At 47.3% G+C, this 10,322-nt stretch overlaps 1 pseudogene; it reads right to left on the minus strand.

The window, feature by feature from the left end:
* Positions 1-4,607: 4,607 nt before the first annotated feature.
* LOC117067408 lies at positions 4,608-8,293 on the minus strand (annotated as a pseudogene).
* Positions 8,294-10,322: the final 2,029 nt, after the last annotated feature.

Below are 10,322 nucleotides of genomic sequence, written 5' to 3' on the forward strand. Positions count from 1 at the left end.
ACCCCAGCATCACATTTGGTAGCAGCATGTTTGGGTAAACCCATCAGGATGCGATTCCTCATGGCTCTAGCTAAGAAAATACATTGATTCATGCAGTGTCATTGTCTGGGCCTCTGTGTGGCAGCAGTTCTGCTTGTGCCAGGGAAAAGCTTTTAAGATCTTTCCATGTGAAAAGTGCCACAATGCACTATCATTCAACCTGTTGAATGACAGTACTGAGCTAGGGGATGCACCTGACCATCAGGCATCTATTGAGCACTTATTGGGAACATTATTATTATTACTATTATTATTATTATTATTACTATTTTGTGACAGAGTGTCACTCTGGTTGCCCAGGCTGGAGTGCAATGGCATGATCTCAGATCACTGCGACCTCTGCCTCCTGGGTTCAAGCAAATCTCATGTCTCAGCCTCCCAAGTAGCTGGGATCACAGGTGTGCAGCACCACACTCAGCTAATTTTTGTATTTTTAGTAGAGACAGGATTTCACCATGTTGGCCAAACCGGTCTCAAACTCCTGACCTCAAGTGATCTGCCCCCCTCCGTCTCCCAAAGTGCTGGGATTACAGGCGTGAGACACCGCGCCTGGCCAGGGCCCTTATTATTAAGCCCTTGGGAAACCTGGTGGTCCCTTGTTCCTGGGAGGTCATCTTATTGATACCGAACTTAGTGCAGACGCCCAGTTGGCATAGTGCACTATAGCCCAGAGCTCCAGGACTCAAGCAATCCTCCTGCCTCGGCCTCCCAAACAGCTGGGACTACAGGTGCATGCCACCAGACCTGTATGCACGAATACCAGGCATGGAGTCACATTGGGGCCACCCTGGAGGCCGGCTACTGCTAGTACTGAATTGTGTATAGAGACCATGAGCTCCACAGGAGTTCGGATGAAAGGGAGAGAGATGGAAGTGAGAGGGCTCAGGGCATGTTCAGATTATTATCTGGTCTATAAGCTAGATCTTGAGGGAATGTCTTTCCTCATTTCTTTCTCTTCATATTCCTCCCTTCAGCAAAACTCAGAAAGAAAGGAAGATGGAGGACAGGACTCGCAGTCAGAAGGGCAAGAAGGAAGCAGGGAAATGTGAGGAAATGTTTAAAAAGAGTGGAGCAGGGCCTGATTTAGGGGCGGTGAAGAGTAGACTGACATTGAAAAGAACAAAAAGTTTATAAATAATGAAGATGAGGCCAGGTGCATTGGCTCACACCTGTAATCCCATCACTTTGGGAGGCTGAGATGGGCGGATCACTTGAGCTCAGGAGCTGGAGACCAGCCTGGCTAACGTGGTAAAACCCTGTCTCTACTAAAAAAAAAAAAAAAATTAGCCTGGCATGGCGGCACACTCCTGTTATTTCCAGCTACTTGGGAGGCTGAGGCAGGAGAATCATTTGAACCCGGGAGGCGGAGGTTGAAGTGCGCTGAGATCTCACCACTGCACTCCAGCCTAGGGGACAAAGCAAGATTCTGTCTCAAAAAAAAAAGATATAATAAGATGAAAGAAGTAGTGGACCCATCAAGGAGGGCCCAAAAAGCCAAGAAAACACATTTTAACTAGCTGGAGTAGAAAGTAAATGTTCAGGGCCTAAGGCTTTGAAAACAAATTCCTGCAGGTTTGTTTAAACTGGAGGATTTGAGGCTGGGTAATGGATGGTGGGGGCGGGGGTGGTGGGGGTGTGAGGGTGGAGGGGTGGGGGGGTGGGGGATTGTGGGAGGGTGTGAGGGGGGTGTGGGGATGGGTTGGGGAGGTGGGGGGCTGTGTGTGTAAAACTTCTCCTCTAAAGGACATATGCTTCTACACAAGTTAAGTCCTGATGGGGTCAAGGCAATACCAGGAAAGGGACTTTAATAGCTTCCTTATATCAGAATAGGAAGCACAAGTTGATAAGAAGTTGGAATCCAGTATCCCAACTGGAGGGGAAGCCTCCCCAAAGGAAAAGCTGCAGTGGGAGATAGTCTGTGTTTACACAGCACGCCTGCAATGTCTGCAGTTTACACAAACCGTATCCTTGGGCCAGCCTGAAGATAGAACTGCCTGACCTAGAAAAGCCTGGGTCTGGGAGCGGTGCCCAGCCAGCTCCGGGAGGAAGCATCTGCCCAGACCCACCCAGCCAGGGGGCTCTAAGCTGCTGGGACATGCTGGGGGCTGCCGGAGAGGGGCGGGGGCTGCCGCACACTGCTGGCTCCATACTGCAGGCTGGGCAGAGCCATGACAATACCTTAAATATCCCCTTCATGTCCTGCACAGAATTACAAGTTCAGTTCTTCCAGTTTATTCCAATGAGAAATAGGGAGTACCTCATGACACCCCCACTTCATGACTTTGGTCCACTCATCAAAACTGTAATAAAACCTAATGTTTTGTAGACCAGTGTGGGGTTCCCCGGTGCTCCCAATAGGCCGCTCAGTGGTTTGCAGATCTGCGCTGCTTAAAGAAATGGACATGAGTCAGGCTTTTATGGGTTTGAATGTGCACCATTCTTTAAGTATGACCTTGGACAAGTGCATTTTACTGCTCAGAGCTCAGTTTTTCCATCTGAGCAATGAGGAGAAGGCTAATAGATGAGAAGTCCTTGAATGGTGCCCAGCATGCAGCAAGAGCTCAGCAGACAACAAGTGCCATCATCATCTTATTATCTTTGCGTTATCATTCCACATCTCTGTGTCTTTACCCCACGTGGTTCCCCAGCCCAGAATGCCCTCCTTCCCCTCTGTTGCCTAGGTGGGAATGCAATGGCCCCATCTCGGCTGCCTCCCAGGTTCGAGGGATCCTCAGCCTCCCAAGTAGCTGGGACTACAGGTGCATGCCACCATGCCCAGCTAATTTTTGTATTTTTAATATAGATGGGGTTTTGCCATGTTAGCCAGGCTGGTCTCCAACTCCTGACCTCAGGTGATCCACCCATCTCGGCCTCCCAAAGTGCTGGGATTACAGGCATAAGCCACCATGCCCAGCCTCTTCCTCTTCTTTTGAAACTCATGCCAAGCTCAAGGCTGGTTCTCTCAGAGTCCTGGGCAGCTGTCCCTGCCCCCATCATGGCACAGAGCACTTAGCACTGTAGGAGCTGGGTGACACATTTGCCTCGCCCAGGTTGACTGTGATCACCCCCATAAACTCTTACTCCCAGCATCTAGTCCAGTGCCTGACCCAGGGTGGGCACTCCTCACATGTCTGAACAATGCAGTGTTGGGCTTGTTTCACATAACAGAAAGTGCAGTCCATGGGTCAGTCGCTGAGTGCCAGCAGCCTGAGTCCCAAGAGGCTTGCTTTTGACCTGGACTGTCTGCGCGCGGCGACTGGACATTGCAGAGACTCAGGGGAGTGGAAGATTAGGGACGCTGAGGGGAAGGGGAGGAGCAATTTCCCCGGCAGAACCTCCTTCATAAGGCACAGCAAAACCTAAATTCACATTAGAAGTAATGCATTTCCCAGGGAAGGTGTCGGGGTAAGAAATAGCAAGCCAGAGAGCCCAGGAGTTGCCTTCTAGCCTCTTTCCCTCACTGCTGAGTATGAAGCGCCTTTAATTCGAATCCCATTTGGACCCAGCACCTCAAAGAGTTCCCTAGAACAAAGGAGTGTTTCTCAACAAACTCAGAGACTCAGGGCAAAGTCCAGGGTCACTGTGATTCAGAGGGTGGGGTGGGTGTCACACATTTTACGTTTACTTTTTAAAAACCCATTAAAAAAAAATACAGATTCCAGGGTCTGGGTTCAGTTATCTGTCTTAGGGAGTCATGTCCTAACCAACAGAATCACCCTGGTTCGCTGAACTTTTCAGTGTCCACCCAGTCTCCCAGACACGTAGGCCCCAAGCTTCCTGCCCTCTCTGGCTCTTTCCTCTAAAGAGCTATCTCTAAACAGCCTGGCTGGTTTCTAAGTCCTTTGGAGTATGGCTTTATAATGTCTCCGAATGATTCTGTCGGCTCACATGCTAGCCAGGTGCTTTCACCACATACCTGAACCACTGCAGCCATCTCCAACCTGCTCTCACTGGATGCTGTCTCTTTTTTCTCCATCCCCTCACGGGCACTGGTGCCAGACAGTTAACCTAAAACAGTGCTCACATTGCCTGCCCCTTGCTCAGAAATATTCCAGTTGGCTGGGCATGGTGGCTCATGCCTGTAATCCCAGCACTTTGGGAGGCCGAGGCAGGCAGATCACTTGAGGTCAGGAGTTTGAAACTAGCCTGGCCAACATGAGGAAACCCTGTCTCTACTAAAAATATGAAAATTAGCCAGGCGTGGTGGTGCATGCCTGTATCCCAGCTACTCGGAAAGCTGAGGCAGGAGAATCGCTTGAACCCAGGAGGCAGAGGTTGCAGTGAGCCAAGATGGCACCACTGCCCGCCAACCTGGGTGACAGCTCTCTATCTATCTAAAAAAAAAGAAAAAAGAAAAAAAGACAGAAAGAGAAAAAAGAAATATTCCAGTGGTTACTGTTTAACGACAGAATAAAATGCTAACCTCATAACCTGAGGTCCAAACCCTTCCCGATTTGACTCTACCCTGACTCATCAGCCTCAGCTTGTTGGTCCGATAATCAAACTGGCTTCCACATTGTCCCAGGCTCACGCCAGCTGCATGCCAGCTCTCCGGCTATTCCACCTGCCTTTCCCTACTCCTTTCCTCATATCCAATCATTCAAGGCTCCTGCCCACTTGCCATGGACTAGCCCAGGAAATAACTGCTAGTTCCAGGTAACTACTGAACACTTGAAATGTGGCTAGTGTCACGAATTGGAATTTATTTTATTTAATTTTAATTAAGATTGATCCTTAACTCTGACCAGAAATTGTGTGACCACATTTGGAGCAGCTTGGTTTTGTGAATCTACTTTTTCTACTGCAAATTTTATGAAATCCAAATCCAGATGAAGTATCTCTGATGAAAATTTCACATCTGAACTCAGATTGCTGCAAATGTAAAACACACACACTGGATTTTCTTTTCTTTTCTTCTTTTCTTTTCTTTCTTTCCCTTTCATTTTTTCAGAAACAATTCTTCCTCCAGACACACTGGGTTTTTTTTGGTTGTTGTTGTTGATGTTTTTTAAATTTTCTGAAATGACGTCTCACTCTATCACCTAGGCTGGAGTGCAGTGATGCGACCTTGGCTCGCTGTAAGCTCCGCTTCCCAGGTTCAAACGATTCTTCTGGGTCAGCCTCCGGAGTAGGTGGGACCACAGGAACGCACCAACCAATTTTTGTATTTTTCAGTAGGGATGGGGTTTCACCATGTTGGCCAGGCTGCTCTCGAACTCCTGATCTCAGGTGATCTGCCTGCCTCAGCCTCCCAAAGTGCTGGAATTATAGGCACGAGCCACCTTGCCTGGCCAGACGCACTGGATTTTGAAGACTTAGTCTCGTATCTCTTAAATGATCTTTATATTGATTACATGTTGAAATAATACCTTAGAGATATTGGACTTGATAAAATATTATCAAAATCAATTTCACTTTCTTTTTTTTATTTGTACAATTTTAATTTTCAAGAAACCTCACCTGGACTTTTAACCTTTCTAATGTGGCTACCAGAATATTTAAAATTATCTAGGTGGGCTTGCATTGTGTGTGTGTGTGTGTGTGTGTGTGTATATATATATATATTTTGGAGGGACTGGTTCTTTATTTCAAACAGTCACTTGTCAATATTCAGTATCAAAACAGTCGCACTATTGATTTCTCTTTCTCTCAATCGACCCCAAAGAGACCACATCAAAGGAGAGTACATTTTAAGCCAATAAGCTGCAGGATGTACACCTAACAGACCTCCTAGAAACCTTACCAGAAAATGGGGACTCGGTAGGGAAAGAAATTGTAAAAGATCAACAAACTGCCAGCCCACGGACTGCAGAGGCTGTCACAGCCAGATGGGGTGGCCAGGCTGCCACAAACCCAAAGAAGCAAAGTTTCAAAATAATATGAAATTTTAAAAGTTTTGTACATAAGCTATTCAAGATGTCTCCAGCACTGACTGATACAAAGCACAGTGAGATGGCACTTCTGGAGACAGTAGCTTCAAACCCAGAAAAGGGTAATGGGTTTCACATGGTTAAATCAGTGGCAAAAACACAATCTCTTTCTTTCAAGGAGGCAGGAAAGCAATTAAGGGGTCACCTCAACATAAGGGAGACAAGATCCATTCTCTAAGCAGTTGGGAGGGGGTAAGGATGGGACAAAATTTTGGTCTCAGAGGTCTTACCATCTTAATTTGGTCACTTCTAATGTAAAAAAATAAAAAATAGAAATAACATTATCCAACGATATCTTAAAGCTGAAAACTTGAACAGCACATTTTTTGTTCTTGTTGTTGTTTGACTAACTCCTCCTGGAATCACCTTTCCGGTTTGGCTAGTACTTTGTACAGAGCAATGAGGTTTCCCACAGTGGAGTGTCCCTGCGCTGTTTGGCTCTCAGTAAGGCAGGCCCATACCTTTTCCTCTCCTCTATGGAGAGGGGAATATGCACTAAGGTGAAAAGTCACCTTCCAAAAGTGAGAGAGGGATTCAATTGCTGCTTCAGGGCTGTGGAATTATTTGGAATGTTTTACAAATGTTGCTACAAAACAACAAAAAAGGTAATGACAAAATGTGTACATCACCACCTGCTTTTTAAAGACATTATGCATTGTGCTCACATTCCCTTAAATGTTGTTTCCAAAGGTGCTCAGCCTCTAGCCCAGCTGAAATCTCTGGGAAGAGGCAGAGACTGTTTGGCGAAAAAGACACAGGGAAGGAGGGGGAGGCAAAAGGAGAAAGCAGCCTTCCAGTTAAAGATCAGCCCTTAGTTAAGGGGCAGCTTCGGGCAGGCTGGCCTCAGGCGGAGTCTGGGTCAGAGGGAGGAGCAGCAGCAGGGTGGGACTGGGGTGTTCTACATCTCATTCAGGTCAGAGTCTGGTCCAGCATCCTTTGTGTACAGAGGTGTTCCTCTCTGGTGCATTTCAGTTTATCTTCCAAGTCATCAATTGTCTTTTCCAGCTTGGCTACCGATCTCTCTGCAAACTCAGCACAGGTCTCTGCCTCCTTGAGTTTATCACTAAGAATCTTGATCTCTTCCTCATATTTGTCTTCTTTTTGAGAGTATTTTTCTTCAGCAGCACTCAGACACTTCAGGTTCTGGTCCATCAGTCTCATTTGCTCATCCATCTCTCGGCAACGGGACTCTGCCAGCTCAGCTCGTTCCTCTGTGCGTTCCAAGTCTCCTTCAATGATTAGTAACTTATGGGCCACCTCTTCATACTTCCTATCTACCTCTTCTGCAATGTGCTTAGCTTATTTGAGTTGGATTTCCTGGAGTTCCATCTTTTCTTCATTTTTTAAGGCCCGGTTTTCAATAACCTTCATACCTCTCTCACTCTCATCAGCAGCTTTTCCCAATTCTTCCAGCTTTTGCAAGGCAGTGGCCAGGCGCTCCTGAGCATGGTCCAGCTGCTCTTCAACCAGCTGGATCCTACGGTTCATGGAGGCCACCTCAGCCTCTCCCTGTTCCCCGGGCACGCCTTTCTCCCTCAACTTCTCGCTGGAGGCGCTCAGCTCGCTCCTCTGCATCATCTGCCTGCTGCTGCAGAACCTGAATCTTGCACTTCACCGCCTCGATGGTGGTGATCCCAGCCATGGTGCCCACACAGTGACTCGCATTGTATTTATAGTAACTGTGCTCTGGTCTCTGCATCCCTGAAGCAATGATCACCACACTTTCTTTAAAACTCAGCAGCTTTGTGTTGGTTTTTTAAATCTTCGTATGTATATTATGACCTCATTGTTACCATTTTTTATCTCCATTACCTAGCAGCAAAGGCTACTATTTCTGGACTCCTGTTATGGGACAGGCACTTTGCCAGGTGCTTTACATATGTTATCATACTTAACCCTTTCAGCAACCCTGAGGTGTGGGCACATTAGCTCCATTTTTCAGACAAGGTAAATGATGCTCAGAGAACTTAGGTGGGTCATGACCGGGAACCGATAGATGCATGAGGTGCCAGAGCTGGGATTTGAAAACGCCTGCTGACTTCTTTCTGACCCCAGCTCACATCTGACAGGAGGGCATCCATGAAGTATCTACTGTTGATATTGATGGCTGAAGTTCTGGTTTACCCTGGCCCACACAGGGAAACGTGACTGTCCCACTCGCCCGTCTGTGAGAGGCTACTAGACTGATGTCTGCTGTATGCTGTTGCGCCCCAATCTTCCACCCCCACCCCAACATACATACATCCTTAATTACATCCACTTCATAGCCCACAATGTGGTATTATTTACCCCCCGACCCTTTTTTTTTTTGAGATGGAGTCTCCCTCTGTCACCAGGCGGGAGTGCAGTGAGATCTCAGAGGATCTCAGCTCACTGCAACCTCCACCTCCTGGGTTCAAGCAATTCTCCTGCCTCAGCCTCCCAAGTAGCTGGGACTACAGGCATGCGCCACCACGCCCAGCTAATTTTTGTATTTTCAGTAGAGACAGGGTTTCACCATGTTGGCCAGGATGGTCTTGATCTCTTGATCTCGTGATCTGCCCTCCTTGGCCTCCAAAGTGCTAGGATTACAGGAGTGAGCCACCGCACCCTGCCTATTTACCCATTTTTAGGTAGCATAGTGTGCAGTAAGACCCAGGACTCTGGTTCTAACCAGTAGAGATGAGCCAAAAGTCTCTTTTCTAGTCATTGCATAGTTCCCTATAGTTCTGGTGGACAGCAAATCCAGCTCCCAACCCTTAGAAATGCAGGAAGAAGGGTGGCTGCCTGGAGATGGTGCACACTCATTTAAATTATGTTCAATTATTGCATCTTGGCCAGGTGTAGTGGCTCACGTCTGTAATTCCAGTGCTTTGGAAGGCTGAGGTAGGTAAGTCGTTTGAGGCCAGGAGTTCAAGATGAGCCTGGGCAACACAGCAAGACCCCATCTCTAAAAAAAATGTTTTAGCCAGGTGCGGTGGTTCATGCCTGTAATCCCAGCACTTTGGAAGGCTGAGGCGGGTGGATCACGAGGTCAGGAAATCGAGACCATCCTGGCTAGGACGAGACAGTGAAACCCAGCCTCTACTAAACATACAAAAAAATTAGCCAGGCATGGTGGCAGGTGCCTGTAGCCCCAGCTACTAGGGAGGCCGAGGCAGAAGAATGGCGTGAACCCAGGAGGCGGAGCTTGCAGATCATGCCACTGCACTCCAGCCTGGGCAACAGAGCAAGACTCCGTCTAAAAAAAAAAAAATTTAACTAGCTGATTGTGATCATACCACTGCACTCAAGCTTAGGCAACACAGCAAGACCTCATCGCTACAAAAAATTTAAAACTTAGCAGGGTATGGTAGTGTACAACTGTAATTCCAGCTACTTGAGAGGCTGAGGCAGGAGGATCACTTGAGCCCAGGAGTTCAAGGCTGCAGTGAACTGTGATTGTGCTGCTGCACTCCAGCCTGGGTGACAGAACGAAATGCAGTCTCTAAAAAAGTAAAAAATTTTAAAACACACTATTGAGCCTTTATTATATGTCATGCTAGGTGCTGAAGATACAGAATAAGTTAGCTGTGTTCCTTACTTGAACCCCTATTCCGGTGTGGTAGGCAAGGAAGGGGACAATTACAATCTAGGGTGACAAGAGCTGTGATGGAAAGAAGCGAGGATGCCATAGAACCTCAGAGGCAAGGTACCTTGAGCAGCCTGGGAAAGGAGACTAGGGAAGGAAGGGCTGGGAGGGAGGGGGAGGAAGGAAAGGATGGGAACGGGGGCAAGATGGACTGGAAACCAAAAACAAGGAGAGCTTTGTGTGTTTTCTACCACTGCTGGTGAAACTCGAAAAATGGCTGGCACTAAATGGACATAAAATTAACCAAGACAGTAATTTGTCAAAAAAAAAAAAAAAAAAACCAACTTCCTAAGAAAATGCTGTCATTCTGACCAGCCTGGCCAACATGGTGAAACCCCATCTCTACTAAAAATATAAAAATTAGCCAGGCGTGATGGTGGGTGCCTGTAATCCCTGAGGCTAAGGCATAAGAATCACTTGAACCCGGGAGGTGGAGGTTGCAGTGAGCCAAGATCATGCCACTGTGGAAGGAAGGAAGGAAGGAAGGAAGGAAGGAAGGAAGGAAGGAAGGAAGAGAGAGAGAGAAGAGAGAGAGGAAGGGAGGGCGGGAAGGGGGAAGGGGGAAGGGGGAAGGGGGAAGAGAAGGGAAGGGAAGGGAAGGGAAGGGAAAATGTTGTTATTTTAAGAGAAGACTAGGTTGAGGGATGGAGGGAAAGGCGTTGTAGAAATACTTCATAGTTTCTGCCTATTGATAAAGTGATCACCACCATTATTTGTTCCCTCTTTTATGTCAAGGATTAAGT

The sequence above is a fragment of the Trachypithecus francoisi genome, unplaced genomic scaffold, assembly GCF_009764315.1.
Source record: "Trachypithecus francoisi isolate TF-2019V2 unplaced genomic scaffold, Tfra_2.0 Lachesis_group20, whole genome shotgun sequence".
Taxonomy (NCBI): Eukaryota; Metazoa; Chordata; class Mammalia; order Primates; family Cercopithecidae; genus Trachypithecus; species Trachypithecus francoisi.